At 53.8% G+C, this 19690-nt stretch overlaps 1 long non-coding RNA gene across 1 annotated transcript; it reads left to right on the top strand.

Moving 5' to 3' along the window:
• Window positions 1–205: 205 nt before the first annotated feature.
• LOC116963108 lies at window positions 206–5829 on the top strand. Its single transcript, XR_004407955.2, has 2 exons — window positions 206–280; window positions 5239–5829. It is a non-coding gene; the product is annotated as an uncharacterized LOC116963108 (long non-coding RNA).
• The last annotated feature ends 13861 nt before the right edge of the window (window positions 5830–19690 follow it).

The raw sequence follows: 19690 nt of genomic DNA, 5'->3' as shown, positions 1-19690 counted from the left end.
ATCACTCCTAGAAGAGCCCGTGGGGAGTGAGGGTCTGGCGGTGCCACGCTGGAGACCCCGTCCCGGGGTGGCACAGGGTGTCCGAGGGCTCTCGGTACAAGTGATCTCAGCGGAGGATTTGTTTGGCAGGAGGCTGGGCACCCTGCCCCGAGGGAGCTGGGGGTGTGTTGATGCTGAGATGAGACTGGACAAACTGGGGAGGGGTGGAGAGATTGGCTATGTCAAGGAGGAGGCCAGGGTGTACCATGCTTGCTTAATGGAGTGATGAGTTGGCAATGTGGTGAGTCAAAAGCTGAGGGGGGGGGGGGGGGGGGGGGGGGGCGGGGAAAAACATAGCAAAGGGGAATGTGTCAGGGCTTAAAATGGCACAGCACATCTCCTTGAGAACACACTTCGGGTCTCTTCATCATCTCCAGCAACAAGTGAAGCATCTCGCTAGGGCTTGGGCTCGACAGTGAGTGAGTCAGGCGGGCGGGAGTCCCACCTCGTGAATCACGGCTGGCAGCGCTGCCGGACACAGCCTCGGTGCTGGGAGCTCCCACTTCCCAGGGGTTACGGAGTCACAGCCCCTGTTAGGTGGTTGCGGGGGGAAAATCATCGCTGTATGAGCTAAACCTGAAATAAAGAGAGAAACTGGCCCCCGGGATGCTGACCCAACCGGAAAGTGTAGCAAGGGATGCTGCCGGGAAGAGAAGTAAGTCTCAGATCCTTGCTTTAAGGCAAGCAATTTGCCTAGCAATTAGGAAAAGCAAGATGTTCTGAGAGTCGTTGTTTGAGAGCTGTTCCTTGCGTGAAACATCTTCCTCTGCTATTTCTCATGATCTTCTAGGAGATGGTTTTCTGTGCTTGAGCTACCCAAATGCTTGGTATCACCTGGTTCAGGTGGCCCGAGTGCCCAGCGGTGATCACATATGCAGGGGCCACTTTGTGGGCTTGCACCAGGGAATAATATACCCTGTTACGCATGCTCTGTGCTTTCATTAGCCTGCGCCTCCAACCCCTGCTTTGATCTCAGACTTGGGGCCTGGGATGGCTTTTTCTGAGCCATCCTGCCCTGGTGTGGTGGCGCAGGATGATGAGATGGGGAGAGGATGGCTGGCTCTGCAGGGCAGTAGGGTGGGCAGGGGGTGCCCCGTGGGCATGCTGAGTCCTTTCTGCCTGTCCGTGGGCTCCCCTCCACCCTGTGCCCACACCACACCTCCAGCATACCACAGTTTTGATGTGATTTTTTCCCTCTAATACACGACCCAGTGCCTGCCTGCACCTCCTGGGTGTCATACTGCCAGGCTGTGGCTCTGCTCTGGGGCACCCCCTCTGTTGTTTTGTTTGTTTTGTTTTTTTCCAGGCCTTGTTCTCAAAGATTCATCCCCTTTTCTTCCAAAGCAGGCTGTTTCCCCTAATAGCAAGCTCCCAGCCACCAGCAGCTGAAGGCTCAGTTGCTTTGCCTTATGCACAAAACTTTCCATTTGTGCTTTTCATCTTTCCAGCCAAGGGAAGCGCCTGCTTTCCCCAGCCTCTAGCCTGCAGAAGCGTGCGGGAAACGTCTGCCCTCCTGTGTTCAAAGTCCCCTCCAAAGAGAAGCCAAGGGTGCACTGACCTCACAGAGTAAATATTTTCCATGACATCTCCTTCCGACATCTCCTTCTGGGCTCTGTACCTATAGTTGACACAGCTCTGGGTTTGCAGCCAGCCTGCCTGAGCTCTGCTGGTGCGGGGAACGGGGCTGGATTCTGCCCTCTCCTCACCTCCCAACGTGTCCCCATGTAATGCTGCTGTCTGAAGGTTTCAGTGACCTTCTGGACCCCTCTCCCGGGACTCCACTGGCAAACGAGGCGTCTTGTGGGCCAGTGCTGCTCCTCGTAGACACCGAATCCTGCCAGCTTGTTGTGATGGTTCCTCCAACATCTCCCCTCCCCTGCTCGCAGCTATCACACGCTTGTGGCTATGGGCTGCTGCCAAACCAGCTGGGATGCTGGAGGCAGCAGCCTTAGAGCAGGCACAAAGCATCCGTGGGCCAGAGGTGGGACGCAGGGAGGTTGATTTGAAGCGGGAGCAACTTGTCACCAGGCAAAGGAGGGGACACTTATTGGCTCCATATCCTTGCTGCTCACCCAGCTGAATGAGGAGGGACAGATGATCCAGACTCTTACTTCTCCTGCTGCCCTTACAGACTTTTTCCCCTGACAGCGCTCTTCTCAAGGGGACAGTCACGTCTGGCGCTGATCCCCGGTGGGTCTCAGCAGCTCGATTTACAACACAGGTACTGTGGAGCCCAGGGCTTTTCGTGGTTGAAGTCTATTTTATTTGCAACCACAAAAAGCCTGTGGCTTTCCCCCACCACTGGTTTTCCAGGAGGAGATGTTGTGCTCATTCTCCTCCTGGGGCTTTTCAAACCACGTGCTGGTTCCCAGCATGGTCTCCTGAGAGACACCGGGGCATTTCATACCGCTGTGTATAGGATTGGATCCCTTAGGAATGGATCCCTATCACTCTCCCCCCCCCATCCTGTGGAACAGGGAGCAAACACAACACACGGCCAGAAACCACGCCAAGCATGTGGCACACACCAGGAGGTGTCAAAAGATGCTGGCATCGGCCTCACAGGCAGCCCTGTGCCTTCCGCGTTGGCCGTGTAGGGAAAATTACCCGAGCAATTTGCTGTGGGCGTTTCAGAGTCCTTTATTTCTAGGGCCAGGACTCACCTACATCAAAAGTGCCTCTGCAGGCCAGGCAAGGAGACCAGCTATGCCCTTCCTCCTGGTAGCTACTCCCCAGTTTGTATAAGAGATACCAATGTTTCCCAGTTCTTTTGCATGGGAGAAGTGTTGTTCTTATCTACAGGATTATTAGAGCTAGAGAGAAAATTAATATTAAACATCTATTAACCTAGGTGTTTTTAGAAGTTCATTTTTGGCTTGTTAGCAAGATTTTTTTTTTTTAACAGATTTCTTGTTGGCAGCCAGGGAAGCATTTCCTACTTGCTCCACAGCTTGCCTGGTGGTAGCTTTACGGGAACGCTTTAGGATGCAGTGGAGTGCTTGGCTGGCCCAGGGCTCGCCCAGCCTGTGACTTCCAGATATTGTCCTGCACCCGCTGCAGAGCAAGCGATGGCCCTCCTCCCTCCATCCTGTGCTCTTGAAGAAATGTGTCTGTGTACGTGTGTGATGCCCAGCACTCCCCTACGGCTGCAGGCATCAAACGCGCAGGCTGCTTTGGAGGAGCTGGAAAAGAGGGTGAGCTCATTTGCCCGTGCATAGGAGATGCACGAGTCACTAGCACATTCTTGCACCTATTTTTGTCTGCTCCTTGGAGGAGACATGTATGCTTGCTCTTAAGCAAGTGCTGTGCTCCTCTTTGCAAATACCAGGGCAGATTTTTGCTCCTGGGAGGACATGAAGGCTGCTACGGTGTCAAGGGAAATGGGAGTAGCTTGCCTGTTGGACATGGCAGGCTTTCAGGGGGGCATGTTGCAACATATGTTGGAGGTTGACACTTAGCTGGATGTATAAATCTTGGCTTTCCCGAGGCCTGGGTCTTCCCTAGGGCTGCTGCACTGTCTCCTCACATTTCTGGGGAGAGGAAGCTGCGGCTAACCTCGCCGCAAGCACAAATTAGTTGTGTTTTGTTGCTTTTTGGGTTGGGTTTTGTTGGTTGGTTTTTTGGTTTTTTTTTTTTGTTTTTTTTTTTTTTTTTTTTGTTTTTGGTTTTGTGTGTTCAGTTTGAACAATAAAACATCTGTTCCTGAGCCCAGCAGCTGGACCAAAATGAAATGACGTTAGCATCAATTATCCTCCGGGATGGGGAGGCTGACGGGAGAATGGTGCAGATTTCCTTAACACTGAATAACTAATGAGAACAACAGCTTGGCTAGGTGGCTCATGTTCCCGGAGAGTCTCCAAACAACCCGCCTGCTCGAGCCCTGGCACTGGGGCACCCACTGCTGCGCACCGCTGCTCCGGGAACCGAGCACCAGCTGTGGGCTGAAAGGGGGGAGATGCTTTTACAGCCATCAGAGAACAAGGCTCACTTTTGGTGGCGGGGCTAATGGGTACTGCAGTGGCAGAGATTTTTCTGAATGCACCAACCCAATACAAATACCCTGGTGCAAAGTTGAAGTGGGGGGGTTTTTTTTTTTGTTGTTGTTTTTTGGCTGGGGGGGTGTGCTGCAGAGCTGGAGGTGCACCCACCTCCTGTGGGGCAGCACAGAGAGCCCCAGCTGGGACATCATCTATGATGGGTGCCAGCAGCCAGCCTGGAGGAGAGCTGGTGTTCATGGAGGGATGGGATGATGCAGAATCACGTTCCCTGGGTACAGAAAGGGGCTATTAATGGGGAGAAAAAGGAAGCGGGGGGGAGGGGGGGGCAGAGATGGAGCACAATGGCTCTGATTTGTTGGCAGTCGCGACCTGCAGTCCCTGGCAGCACCTCAAAGCAGCTGTGAAGTGCCAGCCGGTGGCGATGCTTCGGCGCGTGATGCGGGCGCCTGACCCTGGCGCGGGGCTGGGACACGGAGCTGCCCGGTGCCGAGGGCACCGACCCGGCTTCTCCTCCCTGCCGCCCCGCAGAGGAAACCCACGCGCGCTTGTGACGGGCTCAGCGCTCCAGGGACACGGTGGCTTTGTTTTCCAGGGCTCGCCCCCCCCCCCCCCCCCCCAAACACCATCTGCCCTGCTAGCCGTGCCTCGGTAAATTTTACCCCTTACAGGACTCGCGTTGCCTTTCCACTCAAAGTTGGGTGAATGCAGCCACCTCTGTGGATGAGGTGGTGGCAGGCTCCAAGCCAACGATGGGCAGGCAGATAGCATGAATGTGCACACACAAGCACACAAAAATATCCTCCTGTCCCATCCTGAACAAGCTCACTAGAAGGAGTTTATTTCCTCACATCCCAGTAGCACAGAGAAAAAACATGACTGTGGGAAAACTCAAGAAAATTTTCAGGGAGTAGCATTTTTATGAGCGAGCTGCTTTATACCTACACAGCCAGATGCCTGAATAACTTAATGCAGGCTTCAGGAAATAATTTGAGCTGCTGTAATTTTGAAGCCTCCAAAATAGCTTTCCTGCTCCCCGAGGAGCTGTGAATTTTTAGGCCTGACAGCTTCCAGCACCCTGTGGGCGAGGTACAGCTGCTCATCGTAGATGAGACCCCCATGGGGCAGGGCTGGGGGAAAATGGGGCTTGTGGGGCTCACTAGCTCACGTGATGGTCATCATGTTTTGTTTTCTTTTTTTTTAGAAGGAAAGTGTGTGTTTGGGATGAGCAGAAGGGGAGAAGGAGCCTGTCTGAGAATAACAGCTTGCTCTGAAAACCCAACAGCATCGGGTACTCACTTTGTCTGGCTTCTTCCTCGAATGTCGTGGGTACCACCATGGGACAGCACGGCAGTGACGGGTGCGTGCCCCGGGCTCTGTTGCTGCACATCTGCACACCCGGCTGCACTTCAGCACCGCGACTCTCGTGGGAGCATCACCCACATCACCCAGCAACAAAACTGCTGAGAAAACCCCCTTGCTTGCTTGGCCAAGGCATTTTACTCTAATCCCTTATTGCCTTTGGCCTCCAGCCTCCATTAGATCAAGAAGCCACACCGGGATGGAAGTACCTCAGGTGTCACGTCCACTGTGCATCGCCGCTCTGCTCCGAGTCGGGGCTCTGTGGGTGCTCCTGCCCTGGCCTCACCTACCAGAAAATGGAGTCCAGTTGGGAAAATCCCCCAAATCCGCACTCAGAAGAGACTTGGCAGAATTAGAACCAAAAATAAAGGAAGCTTTGGTTTAAAAAATGAATAAATAAATAAATCACTTTGCCCCCACGCAGCTGAACTTAGCCCAGTATGTCTATTTTCTGTTATTTCATGTACTATACTTCAGCCTGTTTTCTCAAGCCTTACAAAAGTAAATGTGTCATCATTCTGTTTGCCTGTCCCTCCCCTTACTAACATGCTGAACTGGCCGATTTGGGGTGGGTCTGGCAAAGACATTAATTCCTCCCCAATATTTAGATCTTTCTGGCTATATGGAAATACGTGCCAGTGCTGGAGGTTGGGCTGATCTCTTGCAGAGAGAAAAAGGCTTGTTGGGTCCCTGTTTTCCCCAAAACTCCTGACTAGTGATAACCCTATCAGCAGGAGCATCGGGCAGCCAGGGAGGTGTCCCAGTTGGCACGTGGCAGCCTGGATGGGAAGGGGAGCGAGCTGGGATGCCCTGTGCAGGACGGGGGCAGACAATGGGTTTAATAATAAAAGCTTTTCCCCCTCCAAGGCTGGATTAGGGAAGAGTTCGTCAGCCAGACGCAAAACTTGGTAATCCCTTCGTGCCAGGGGGAGGAGGGCTGTGCTGAGAGCCCAGGGGGTGTGTGTGGGATGGGGCTGCCCTGACTCGGAGCATCTCTTCCCCCTCCCAGCCTGGCAGCAGAATCAGCCTGGAGAGACCCTCTGGTGCATTGGGATCTGGAGGGATGGAGCCGAGATAAAGGCTGAGGTTCCTGTACCCTGTCTGATTCTCCAGTGATCCATCCGAAGTTGCTCCCTTTCTTCTTCTGACCCAATTTGCAGCGGCCTGCTTTTCCCAACCTGCTTGGTAATCCTAGGTAATAGGAGGCAGATGCCTAAACATCTCTGGAGGAGCTGGACCTTAATCCCTACCTACATTGCTGGTGCTCTGGCTCCCTGTAAGCCGTCACACGTCTGCAAGGACTGAGCCTCCCGTGCATTACCCTCCCCTATCTAGGTCAAAACGTGCTCTGGGCGGTGTGGGGTGGTGGGGAACAGGGTTTTATGGTCACCAGGCAAGGAGCCAGTGGGGCAGGGCTGGGCTATGCAGCAGTCACCTATGGATCATCACCCAGAGGAGGCTTTGGAGAGCTGGATGGGACAGAAATTGCTGAACAAGATGCAGGGGGAGCACGAGGTGTGTGTATAAAGCAGCCACCTGCCTAGGAAAAGGAGGTGGGGTAGGGGAAAAAAGGGAAAAAGCAAGGCAGGGGCCATGTGCTGTCTGCCACATGGCATCTGAGACACTGGTGAGATGCTTCGTGTGGGCAGTGACCAGGCAAGGGATGCACGGCTTTGCTTTGTCCCGGTGGTTCTATTGTGTGGCTCTGGAGCCCTTCCTGCTGCTGGGGTAGAGCACAGTCTCAGGCTGGGGCTAAAAATGTCATAATAACATCTGCATCCCACCTCAGTGGGGGTTTTATGCTCTGCAGGGTTCCTATTCAGCCCTGCTCATCCAGAGGCTGCCTCCACCCCTGAGCCCAGGCTAAGCATCGCTATCTCGGGCATTTTTGGCAGGGCGTTGGGGCTGCTGGGGTTGGGAGATCTCCTCCCCCCGCCCCCCCTCACCCCATCATTTCAACACACCCCTCCACCTCTGGCTTGTTTGCACAGCTCAAAATGTTCCGAGCATTATCAGTGTTTGCACTTTTGCCACTGTTTGTGCTAGTTGCACTTTAAAGGCAATAAAGTCAAGCTTTGTTTGCTTACAAGGAAAATGCAATTTTTTCCCTCATTAGACGAACCAACGCTCGCCTTAAAACACAGCACCAACCACCCCTCTAAGCCCTGGGCCTGCTTGGGCTCGTGGGAACGGTGTTCCTGGAGGAAAAGGGGCTTTATGTGTGCAAACGCGCTGGGTTCATGCTGCGCATCACCCCCCAGCTCTGCCTCCCAGGCTTTACGCTTCATGGGGAGGGCTGAAGCCCCCACCTTTCCCCTTTCAGCTGGGGCCCCGAAGCTGGTGCCGAGGTACCCTGGGTCACGCAGCCCCGGGCAGGCCCTTTTCCAAGTGAACTGGCATTGCCCCTGGGCAAAGCTGCCTCACCCCGACTAAGTCCTGGGGTTTACGGGAGCCGGGTGCTGCTGATGACACGGGGTGATGCGTGTCCCACCGATGGGGGGGGGGGGACACCTGGCGTGTGCTGCCGACCCTGCACGCCGCCGCCGCCCCCCGCGTGCTGCCCCGACACGCTGTCCCTGTCCGGTGGGTTAAACATTAACGAGCCAGGGCCAGTGCAAGGCCAGATAAGTCTCAGGAGTGACTCAGGGAATGATGTTATTTCTGGAGAAAGCAGTGCTAAGAAGGTGCCCTCCTCCATGCCGCTCGGTGACTCTCTCCCATCCGGCTGCTCCTCCATCCCTGCTCACAGAAAGCCTTCCTCCATCCGCCTCCTCACCTCCCCGTTTGCCTTCTCCACCTCTTGCTCCTCACCTCCCCGTTTGCCTTCTCCACCTCTTGCTCCTCACCTCCCCGTTTGCCTTCTCCACCTCTTGCTCTGGTCGAGCAAGGGGTCGCTGAGCTGCTCAGCGCATCGCTCCGTGGGCAGGGGGGTAGTTCACGCACTGCCTAAGGATGACTTGGCTGAGGAGATGCTGCTGGTGTGTGTGTTAAGCCTCTTGGGGTGATGCCAGCTCCACTGCTGTCCCTGCTGACCGCCCCCCCCCCACCCCGAGCCCTTGGTACCACTCCAGCATCCTTTGTGACGGGGCAGAGCCCACTGCAAACCCTGCTCCCCACAACCCCCGGGGCTCAGTGGTTGGAGGGCAACCACAGCCGCCCGTTTTTCCTGGAAGGGCAACGCTTCTTGAAACCGATCCCTTGATTAACTTAAGGTATTTTCCCCACTCCACCGGGGTGCACGGTGCCTCTCGAAATAGCAGCTGCAATGGCTCAGCACCAGGAGCATGGTATAAACAAGGTACCTGCAGGCCCCCAGCTCTACAGGGACAGCTTGGGGCTGGAAGGAGCCAGAAAAGGCACAAACCGCACAGCTGTAAGTGGGGTTTAAGCTCACAAAAAAAAAAAAAAAAAAAAAGGAAGGGCTGTGGAAAAGGCAAAGCTCCCTGTGGGCTGGAAATAATGGCAGCAGCCAGGTCCTTGTCCCTCTCCTGGACACCAGCTCGCTGGCAGCCAGCCCTCTTTGGGAGATTTTCTGAATTTTGACCTATTCCCCTCCAAGAAATGCAGAATTAGCTGTTTGAGGGGTGGAGATCACACAGGACTGTTGGGCTGGAGAGGCTGGGGAGGCTAGTGACATCTGAGAGTGGGTTTAGGATGTGAGCCGTGCTCCTTGGAAAAGCAAGAAGGAAATGCAGGAACGGCGCCTGCAAACCAGGAGTGAAGCACAGGGAAGCCCTGAGGAAGAGCGGGGCACGTGGAGGAGCCCCACAAACTGCTTAGTGGGGACCAAAGTGGGGGATGAGATCCTGCGGCTGCGGGACGTGGCCACGGGGGTAGGATGGGACTGACCAAATCGCCGTAAGCCCTCTGGTGTCACTGAGCTAGGGCCAGCCCTTGCTTTCCTGCAGCAGTCAGTGGATTCCTGTGTGATGCCTGGTTTCGTACCCCAGGACCGAACTGGGGGTGTTTTCCTGCCCTGCTGCCCAGGGAGGAGAGTGTGCTGCTGGCACGGGGGTGCAGGGAGCCAGGGGCAGGTGACTGCTGTCCCACCACTCTTCGACCCTACGGCTGGTTTTGCCTGGTGTTTCATTTCTTTTTTGATGGCTGCTGGCGTTACTTATAACTGGAGCTAAACAAGTGTGCTTGACTTGGCTTTAAAGCTGTGTGCTGTGTGTACTGGGATGGCCATGAAAGTTTGGTCCAGGATCACTAGTGGGAAACGCTAGCTGGGACAGGGAAAGGCGCATCGCTTCGTGCGTCCCGATGCCTCCTTGGCAAGTAAGCACTGTCGCCGCCCTGAATTTCCCATTTTTTTTTCCATGGGGACCATTTTCCAGCCTGGGAACGAACGGCCACAGACTGCTGTGTTGTAAACTTCCAGCGGTGCTCTCCACCTCGGAGGGGATGGCCGGCGCAAAGCGGAGCCAGGCTGTGGCAAAGCCCGGCTACCTGCAAACCCAGCGCTGCAGCCCGTGGCCTCTCAGTCATGCTGGGGGTATTATTTGGCAAGCCAGGATGGATGTGACTCGCTCTGGGGAGGAGGCACCCGCTGCAGCTGTAATTCACAGGTCTGGGAAAGCAGCCCAGGACGTGCCTGGTGCTGCCTGCTCCCACCCAGTGTGGGCTGAGCCGTGCAGGTGGGCACAGGGTTCCTGGCACACCTTGGCACTTGGGGAGCTCATCCTTGCCCAGCACGGCCTCAGCTGCAGCTCCTATTTCCATCCTGCCCTCCCCTGAGCATCTCTCCTCCACCTCCTGCCGCCACCAACAGCTCTCTCCCGCTTGCAGGTCCTCCAGGCTCTGGCAGTGCTAATTTCCCTAAGAAACTGTGATGCCAACACATTGCAGGCACCACAGCATGGAGCAAGGTCGTGGGACTAATCCTGCCTTAGCCCAAACCCGCATGGGACTGTGGCATGAGGTGAGCTCGGGTAGGAGACACACTCCTGTCACTGCATTGAATCCCAAAGCCCGCGGGCAGGGAGCACGGGGTGACACTAACGGAGCCGCAGTGCTAATTACTACCTGTAATCCCAGGATTATGTTTTACTGCTCGTTATATCCCTCTTGCAGCTCCTAGCTCCATTCCCTACCCCAGGCCAAACCAGAGCACAGCAGGCCTTGGGATCCTCCTAATGAAGTGATTTTTTTTTTTTTTTTTCTTTTCTTTTCCATCTCATCTTTTAATGGAATTTAAAACACATGACATAGACACAGCTCAGCTCGTAGACCCACGTCTTTCTGCCTCCCAGTCTCCAAACACACCCAGTGTGTCCCTCAGGATTAGAGACCGAGCGGCGAGCCCAAGGGGACAACTGCCACCGAGCTCACACTGGACCCCCCCAGTGTCACTGCCCGGGATGGGTATAATGAAAGGGTCCGTTTTGGGGTGCACCTTGAGCCCCGCTCATCCCAGATGGAGCAGCTGTCTGCGTCATCCGTCAGAATGCAGGAACCTCCTTGGGAACAGCCTTATTTCAGCCCTAGATCCGGAGCTGTTTATGAAATTATCACGGCTAGACAAATGGTGATTTTTGTTTTAGCAGACACGCCGCACGCCAGGGACCTTGCCGGAGATAAATCTCTGACCTGGCAATCGTATTTCTCCTCCTTCCTCCCTCACTGGCGTCAAATAAATGGGTTTAAATTGGTCCCAGCACTCCGAAGAGGTGGTTCTGAGAAGTGGGAAGAAAGGAAAGGGAAATGGCAGCAGAAGGCTTTCCCAGTCCAGCATCTGGAAGGTCCTGAGAGCCTCCTGAGCAGTTTCACCATGCACCCAGGTTCCTCCAAGATGCTGCAAGGGACTGTGTCTGTTCATGCCCTTCCCTCCTTCCCATCCCCACAAAGGACCAGCAGCAAGAGGGTCTGCTGAGGTCGGGGAGGTGGGACTGGATGAAACCTCTCACCAGCTCTTGCTGCTCTTCTGCAAACATCTTTCTGGTACCAGCAACGACAACTTTTCCGCCTGTAGCTTTCTTGCTTTATTTGATTTTATCAGGTCTGATTTTACTGGATATTTTTGCCTTTTATGTGACCCAGTACTCAGAATAGTTCATCTGGGAGGATGCTTGATCCATACTCACATCTCCATGGATGCTATAAAAGCAGGGGATAATGGGGCTCGGGGTATGTGAGAGAGAAGTGTGGGAGATTTGATTTATACTCACACTGTGGGCAACAGTGCTGTGGGGCACCAGGATTAGGATTTTAGGATCTGCCCAATACAGGATTGCAGACTTCTAAAAGGCTTTTGAGGGTGTCTTATGCACAGCCCCAGTGTCCTTCTGAGCTTTGCTTTCAACAGTGACGAACTCATTGGGAACCTGCAGTGCAAAGCCAGACATATACCTGCCTAGAGTAGGGGGTTAAATACTGGAGTTTTTTTACACAGCTTCATGCCTTCCTGCCTGTCTGAACACTTGGTTATAGTCTGTTTTGTCTATGCATGTTTTGTCCATAAAAAAAGTGAAGTGGCCATGTTTGCAGAGGGTCACTGAAGAAGGATGAGATCAAGGACAAGAGCTTACCTCATGACAACACCTGCCTGCCTTGGTGCTTGCTTGGTTTGACCATGCTGGTTAACTTCCCAAATTATCAACATTTTAGAAAGCACATCTCTAGAAAAAAAAAATAAAAATCCATACATTGGTATCCCTGGCATAGCAGTCGATGGACATGAGAATCAGTTTTCCTCTTAGAAAGGCCGTCAAGGTGGGTCTCAGCTCCCTCTTCCTCCACGTGAAAAAATTATTTGAATTTGACTCATCTAATATCCAGATAGCGGTCTTGCACTGCGTTGGTTGAAGAGCAGATGCAGCTCTGGCAGGCAGTCAGAAAAACACTAAATGAGCAAGTTTTTCTTCTGCTTCTCACATCCGCACCATTCCTCGGTGCTTGCAAGTGCGTGGTGTAATCATCCTCCGTTTGTTTTTATGGCTTCAGTTCCAGAATAGATGGGAACAGAAGCTACAGTAAACTCTGCTCCTGCTGCCAGGAGCTGCAAGAAAAATGGGGATGAGTAGAGTGCAGCTAGTACTCTGTCCCCTTGAGCTTTCTCTGTCAAGCACTTAATAACCGAGATAACCTAAATCAAGTGTAACAGGTGCCAAATGGCAAAGGTGCCTCTAGATAAACTTGAGTGTGGAGAACACTTATTTGCTATGATCTGAATATCCATGAGCTCAGCCTGCTTCTCTGGCTGATTTATTTCACCAGCTAAAATACATCGCCCTTCCTGACTTCCCATCAGCTGGAGAAGAGGCTGGGTGGAAAGCAAGCAACATTTGCCCTTACACAGAGCAGTAAACCCCAAACAGCCTGGGAACATTGGCAAGGATGTTGGACACCAACCTCATTCCCCCAAAACATATACTGGGATGGCACAACGTGCAGGAGCACAAAGTAAAAGATTTCTCGCATAGAAAAGAAAAAAAACCCCACAACTCTTCTTGCACCAGCAATGGGAATACTCTTGAAGAAAAACAATACTTGTATTTTTTCGTTTCAGGTCCCCCTGGGGACAGGTAATAACTGTGGGGTGATGGAGCATGTTGGTGTGACCCAGGAACTGAGGACACAGGGCACATAATGCAAGAGCAGAAGGTGGAGGGTCCCTCCGCTCTTACCTTCGCACATCGCTGGTTTGTGCCCCGCTCCCCCTCGCCAGGTACCGCCGCGCTGCTGCAGGCTGGCTCTCTGGGCTAACTCTCCATTGCCTTGCCACCGGGCCAAGGACAGCACTGGGGGTTTGCTCCTCCTCCCACCTCAGCCGTGCAACCTGCCCGGCACAGCCGCCCTGTTCAGGCAGGCTTGGCATGCCTCAAGCGAGCTCTTTGCAAACAAACACAGCCAATTTCCTCATCTCCTGGTGATTTATCTGCAGAAGGAAAAGCTAAACTCAGCCTTGACGTCCTGCTTTTTATTCGACTTGGTTTTCCAGCCAGGCGAGCCAGGGCCTGAGGAGTGTTCAATGAGTGTGGCCAAGGTCAGACCACAAATCAGGGCTCAGTCAGCCCGGGCGCGCGGGAGGCTCCCGGCTGGGGGTTCCTGCAAGTGATTTATTTTTCGCCTGCTGTTTCCTTATTTTTAGTGCATGTGCTGGAGTTCCCCACTACTTCCGAAGAGCTTATTTGGGACTCCTTGTCCCAGTGCTGGAGGGTCAGTCGTGGCCTTACAGGGTGGGCTGGACCCTGCCGGGCACTGTGCAGCAGGGCTGGAGGATGTCCAGGGTCTCCAAGAGATGGAGGTGCCTTTGCTCTTCTGACTGCCATCCATAAGCAGCCAGACACCAAGGAAAGAGCTGTTTTTTCCTTTGCATTTCCCACAGCAAAAGTACCCAGTGTCACCTCAGAGCCAGCTTCAGGCTCTGCCAGACCACGACCCTCCCTGGTACTCAGGGAGCAGCCACAGATCTGGTGTTTCGATGCCCCTTGCTTGTTCAGGGATGTTGGGATGGGATGGTTGTTGATGGGCTCCTGTGTTTTTTTTCCCCTCCAGCAGCAAGCACCGGGTCAGGCTGGTGCCACAATGCACAGGCTGGACACAGGAGTGCAGCGTTGCAAGGGAGGAAGCAGCCAAAAGCCCCTGGGGGTGGCAAAAAGCTCCCCATGCTTGTGGAACCAGGGTCCTTGCCTTGGCCATTGCACAGCTTGAGCCTTCAGGCAATTCATTTTTGCAGCCTTACCTCCAGGCAGGTTTCTTTTGAAAAGCTTCACCTTTGGGATAGGGGCTGCCTAGCACAGGTACAGTTCTGGCCACGCACTAACATCTAACAACAAGCAGCAGCAGTTCGTGTGCTGCCTCGCTCCACGCACAGCTCCCCCGCAGCCTTTGTATGGGAGTGCAGGGCATTTTAGCCTGTCTGAACTTGCAGCATGGTTGCACAGCCCAGATCGGCTGCAGATCCTAGTTGAGGAGCTCAATTCCTTCACACTTTTCAATAGTCATGGTTATTAACTCCAGCTTAACAAGGAGCTTTGTGTGTGCAACCTCTGAGACATCTGAACCCAAGGAAGATGGACTTGAAGAAGCTGGTGTCTTGATAAGCAAGACCTGTGCAAAGTGGAGGTGGACATTTAGCTGGGGGTTGGTCCATACCCAGTGCTGCTCGCTGCAGCTGAACCAGCATCACAGAGGCATTATTCCCCAGGTCCACACAAATACCCCGAAGCTGGATGAGGATGAGCAGAGGGGTTCCCTCGCTCCCTCCGTGGGCGGAGAGGCTGGCACCCAGTGGCAGCAGGGTGGCCCTGGGACACAGGCTGTGTCACAGCCGTGGGGCTGACACGGGCGCTGGACTTCGGCCAGCTGCGGGAAGGTGTTTACTGCTGCCTTAATAACGGCAGCTAAGCAGCTGGCAGCTTCCCACGGAGCACCCCTCCTGCCTGCCAGGCCTCCTGGGGGGCACAGGGACCCCGATGGGCAGAGCTTGCAGTGGGGAAGGTGGAGAGGCGGCTTTGGGGAGGCTGGCAGGGTGCCCCTGGGGCAGGGAGCTGTGCTCGAAGTGGGGCGGCAAGCCCAAGGCACGTGGCAAAGCTTGTCTCAGCTCTTGAAAGCAGCTTTCCTTGTGATACGTGCTCTTGGGGTGGCCCTGAAACCACCCCCCCAGTGCTCACACAAGCCCAGCACACCCAGCATTGATCTGCTTTGCTGGATGAGCAGAAATCCCAGGGGTGCAGGTATCTATCAGGTGCAGCAGGCTGGGCTGTGACAAAGGCATCCCCTGGTCACCAAACCCACGGGGCTCCAGCTCCAAAGCCAACCAAAATGTTATAAGGCGCTTTAAAGATTTCTTTTTCCTTTTCCTAGGTTTGCAGGGACTGACGGCTGTGTGAACTGCCCCCTCTTCAGGCAGAAGGGTTTAAAATATTCCTCCCAACACCATTCCTCAAATCAGAAGATTTCGGTACACTACGCTGCTATCTAACACAATTTGAGGTGCAGGGAGGTGGGGTTTCTATTTGTGATGTCTAACACTCCCCTGCAATGAGGAGTCACCAAGGACCCCTGGAAGCATGGGTACCCATGGGTGATGCTCAGTGGGACCAGTGACGCTTTATCCATGGTTACTTTGACCCACAGGGTCCAGGGCTGCAGCCCTTAAAGTTGTAACTTGATTCTGCAGCCCTGTACATATGAACAGTGCACCCTATAAATATGACCAGTGCAAAACAGTAACAGTAACTGCAGTAACAGTCATCTAATCCAGTTAAATATAATGACTATAATCCAGCAGATTAGCCGACCGAGTCACAGGGACCCCAAGAGGAGTCCCTGCCCAGTGCTGGCTTGGGCACAGCAGGCAATGAGGAACACCAGGCAGCTTTTTGCTGATGTGAAAACACACTCCGGATGACCAGCTTTGTACTGTTGAAGAGGGCACATGGCCATGCAATGGTCCAATTCCTAGGGAGGTTCATGGAGAATTTGCTACGTGTCCTTTAGGCATTGAGTCAGCTCCCACTGTGGTGCAGAGGTTGTTCCATACCTGTTGGGAGCATAGCTTGTGTCTGGTGGTCGCTGGAGACCGACCTCTCTCTGAAGCCACCGTGCCCTGCCACGTACCAGGCAAAGGCTCATTAGCTGCCTGGGAGCTGCACAAAATGCTCAGCTGGTCCCTCCCTGGCACAATCCACTCACCCTGTGGGTTTTACTCTGGTAAGGTGTTTCTTCCTTTTATATAACCTGCCTAAGCATGGATTCCCACACCAGTGATCAGATGGCACCAGGAAGGGGATGAAGGGGTTGCAAATGGAGGTTTCAAAGCCACCTTCTTCTTCTGCAAGAAACAGGAGGCTCATAGACACAGACAGGGTGAAGCAGCAGAGATACCTCCAGCAGCAGCTGTTTTCCAGCCTGAACTGTCCCTCTGTCCTTTATCTCCCTCTTAAAATACCTGCTAGCCCCCTTCTGCTGGGTTAGTTGGCGCTAAGGCTTTGACAGACTGTGAGGAGATGTCACCCTTTCATCTGACATGGAATGACAGACCCTAAGACCCCACAGCCCCATAACACTGACATGCAACAACCTGATTTAGGGTGTAGGAGATGTCTGTTCTGCCCATGGCTCCATCTTGCCTTTATAGCGGCTCCATCTTGCCTTTATAGCTCAACTTTCTGTCCCTTATTGCCCACCCTTGGCAGTGTCACCAGGCAGGAACTGGCAACGGCCACTATTGCTTTGCTGTGATTTTTGCATCAGAGACTTAACCTTCATGAGAAATTGCACTGCAGAGCAACTGCAAGGTGTCTGTCCTCCAGAGACCGAGCGTCCAGGCTGTCTTGATGTGCAAGCACAGGCAGGGGAGCCTGAGAACCAGTTCTTGAAAGCCCGTGCTCTGAATTGCATTGACTATTTGGGAGCTTTGAGTCTTCCTTCGGTGAATCTCAGAGTGGAGATCAGCGAAGAAGGCTTGGATCAGAGCTGGGCTCTCACGCATGCATCGCAGTGGGGATCACAGGACCATCCGTCTGGAGATGATGTTGGCGAGCAATTAGGGAGAGGGTAAGTGTCATCTGCTTCTCTGGTGGCTGGAGACGATCCACCTGGAGGTTTTCAAGCAGGGCCCCATGTTGCAGGGTGCCCCCCAGCCTCCCCAAGGCATTGCCCCTTGGCAAGGAGGCTGAGCACAACTGGGAATGAATGGGGACCAGGGGGACTCGGGCAGCTTTGCCAGACCTACCTGCATAGGTAACTGCACACTTCCAGGGAAGAGGAGCATGTGTGGTAGAGCCATAGAGCACGGACATTTCTCAGTTGCAGCACAAACCCCATTTCCCCTTTTTACTACTGGAGGAAATTTCATTCAGAAGAAAATCTTGGAGCACGTTGCCCAGCTGGCTCTGCAGAATGCGGAAAAGAAGGAAGAGGGATGGGAGCAGCAGTGGGGGAGTGGGCAGAGCGGAGGAAAACCTCACCCCAGGCCGAATGGCGCAAAGGCTGGGGAGAAACTTGCTGGATGCCATTTGCCAGAGTCCTGGAAACAACTGCCAGATCCTGGAAACACTGCTGGAAGAGAGGATGTACCTTGAATTTTGAATGTAAGGCAGCCCTGAAGGGACAATATGTGTGCATGCACATACACACCAACCTTCTCTCCTCTTCCCACTTTGACACCCAGGCATGGTATCTGACCCCTGAGATATATCCTGCCCCATTATCAGAAGCCCCTCTCGAGTCCTGTCCAACACGTCATTCCCAAATTTTACCCTCCTGTTAATCTTATATCTCTCTCTGATCCTTGTGTCCAGCCCAGGATGGCTCCCGTGGTTCTGAGTTCAAGAGGGTAGCCGGAAGAGCAGCTTAATGAAGTGCAAAGGAATAGGCAGCATGAGACACAGAAGCTGGAAAAAATACCAGTCTAACGGTACATAATTTCCTCCTGACTAAGTGTGTCCTGCAGTCTCTAAAGCCTTCTTCCAAAGGATTTAATAAATCCCCTGCTTTCCTCATCCCCCCCAAACCAGACACTCTTGGGTGGAAGGTGGGTCCTCTCCCACTCTGTCCTCTACAGTCCACAGCAAATGGATGGGAGCAGGTCCTAGGGTCATCCTGGTGGGTCCATCACACTGTTAGCCAAGCAGGAGCAGGCAGCGATGTCCTGGGAAGGTCACTGCAGCAAACCAAGGGGATGGAGATGGGGAAAGCCACTTGTCCAGCTTCTGAGTTCTTCTGCAAGAGAACCGGGATGGAAATGAGAAGCTGGTGCAATGAAGGCACAGTGGATACCATATGCACCTTTGATCCCATCTGGCTTCCAGTTCCTGGAGGCAAATGGTCTGGCAGCCACTGACAGCAATCCCCTCTGCCAATCAACTTCTCCCCATCCTGCTTAGCCCACAAATTAGCCTTAATGTCATAACTGTGGACAGCAGTTTCCATGCCAATGGGGCAGAGCCGACACCCTTATTCTGACCCTTCTTTGTGCCTACGTTAGAAGGAAAGACATGTGGGAGGCTGCTTTCCCCATGTGCACCGAACGGGGAGGTTGTACAACTCCATGAGAGGGTGGTGGGCTCAGCGATGCCCCGTAAAAACCTGAGCAAACCAGAGATGCTACGGGCAGCGGGCAGAGCTCGACACAGGCAGTGCTGCTCCGGCTGCTGCCTTGCTTTATGCCCTGAGCAGATTTCATAGCTCTTGGCACCACCCCTGAAGAGCCACAAAGACACAGTCCTGGAAGAGGGCTGCGGCTGGAAAAAGCAGATGCTATATCACTCCTCTTTGCTGGAGGACGGCTGGGAAGAGGAGGCCCAGGAAATGAGGGTGTATTTCATGTTGACTTTGCTATTTGGTGCAATGCCAGAGTATTCGGCAGTGGGGGAGGAGGGGAAGATTATCTTTGCTCCAAAGAAAACTGAGTCATCACTCCGCCAGGGAAATCTCCTCTGAGATCTGAAAACTGATGGGAAGGTCACCCTTGATGCTCCGGACCGGCATGGTGTGCCCTGCCCCAAGGTCACTGCCCTGCCGTCAGCACAGCTCAAATCATGGGCAGTGGGGGGAATTACCATAACCCCAGGGCCATGCTGCAGCTAACACCCTCCTGAACGTGTTTTCCCTCCCACAGCCCTGATGCAAAGCTGGGTGCCAGCCCTTTTCCATCCCCCCCAGCATAAAGGACTGAGCTGCAGCCCAGCCAGCGGCTACCCTGGCTGCCTCGTGGACGCAGGGCTGCCCTGCAAGGAGGGACCCTAGTCCTACAGCTAAACCCATCCCTATCCCTAACCCGAACCTGAGTTGGGGAGGGAATGAAAATCCCCCTCTCTCTCCTTTGGACTTGGACAAAACCAGCCTATTTCCTACCACTGCAGCTCTAGCAACATCTGATATGAAATCCAGCTCTTGAGCTATTTATTTGGCTGATGGTTTCTACGTCAAGCTGTAGACTGTGTCTGTATCCCATACCGTGATATCATACAGGATATCCTACATATCGTGCCTGCAACCTACTTTTCACTCAAGGCCGAGTCAGAGAGAGCGTGTGCCCAGGAGGACCAATTTGCCCAGTGAATAACATAACCAGCCCAGGGGCAACCTATCCCCTCCCTGGCTCTGCACCCACAGGTGAACAGAGCAGTAAGTTCGCTGGCCAAACCTCTGTCCTGCCTACAATCAAGTCCACCAGAAGACTGGATCTGTCCTTCACCCATTGGACACCACCCATCCTCCCAGCTCCGCTTTCCAACCTGCCCTTGCTGGCAGGGCCCTGGCAGCTCTGCTGTTACTTTGTGGGGATCGTGTCCATGCAGGGGTTAAAGAAGGGCTGTAAGGGTTAAAGCTCGGGGCTTTGAATC

Source organism: Tyto alba, unplaced genomic scaffold, assembly GCF_018691265.1.
Source record: "Tyto alba isolate M040663 unplaced genomic scaffold, T.alba_DEE_v4.0 Super-Scaffold_1000006, whole genome shotgun sequence".
Lineage (NCBI taxonomy): Eukaryota > Metazoa > Chordata > Aves > Strigiformes > Tytonidae > Tyto > Tyto alba.
Note: the sequence above shows the minus strand (reverse complement) of the source record. Positions and strands in the feature narration are given on the sequence as shown.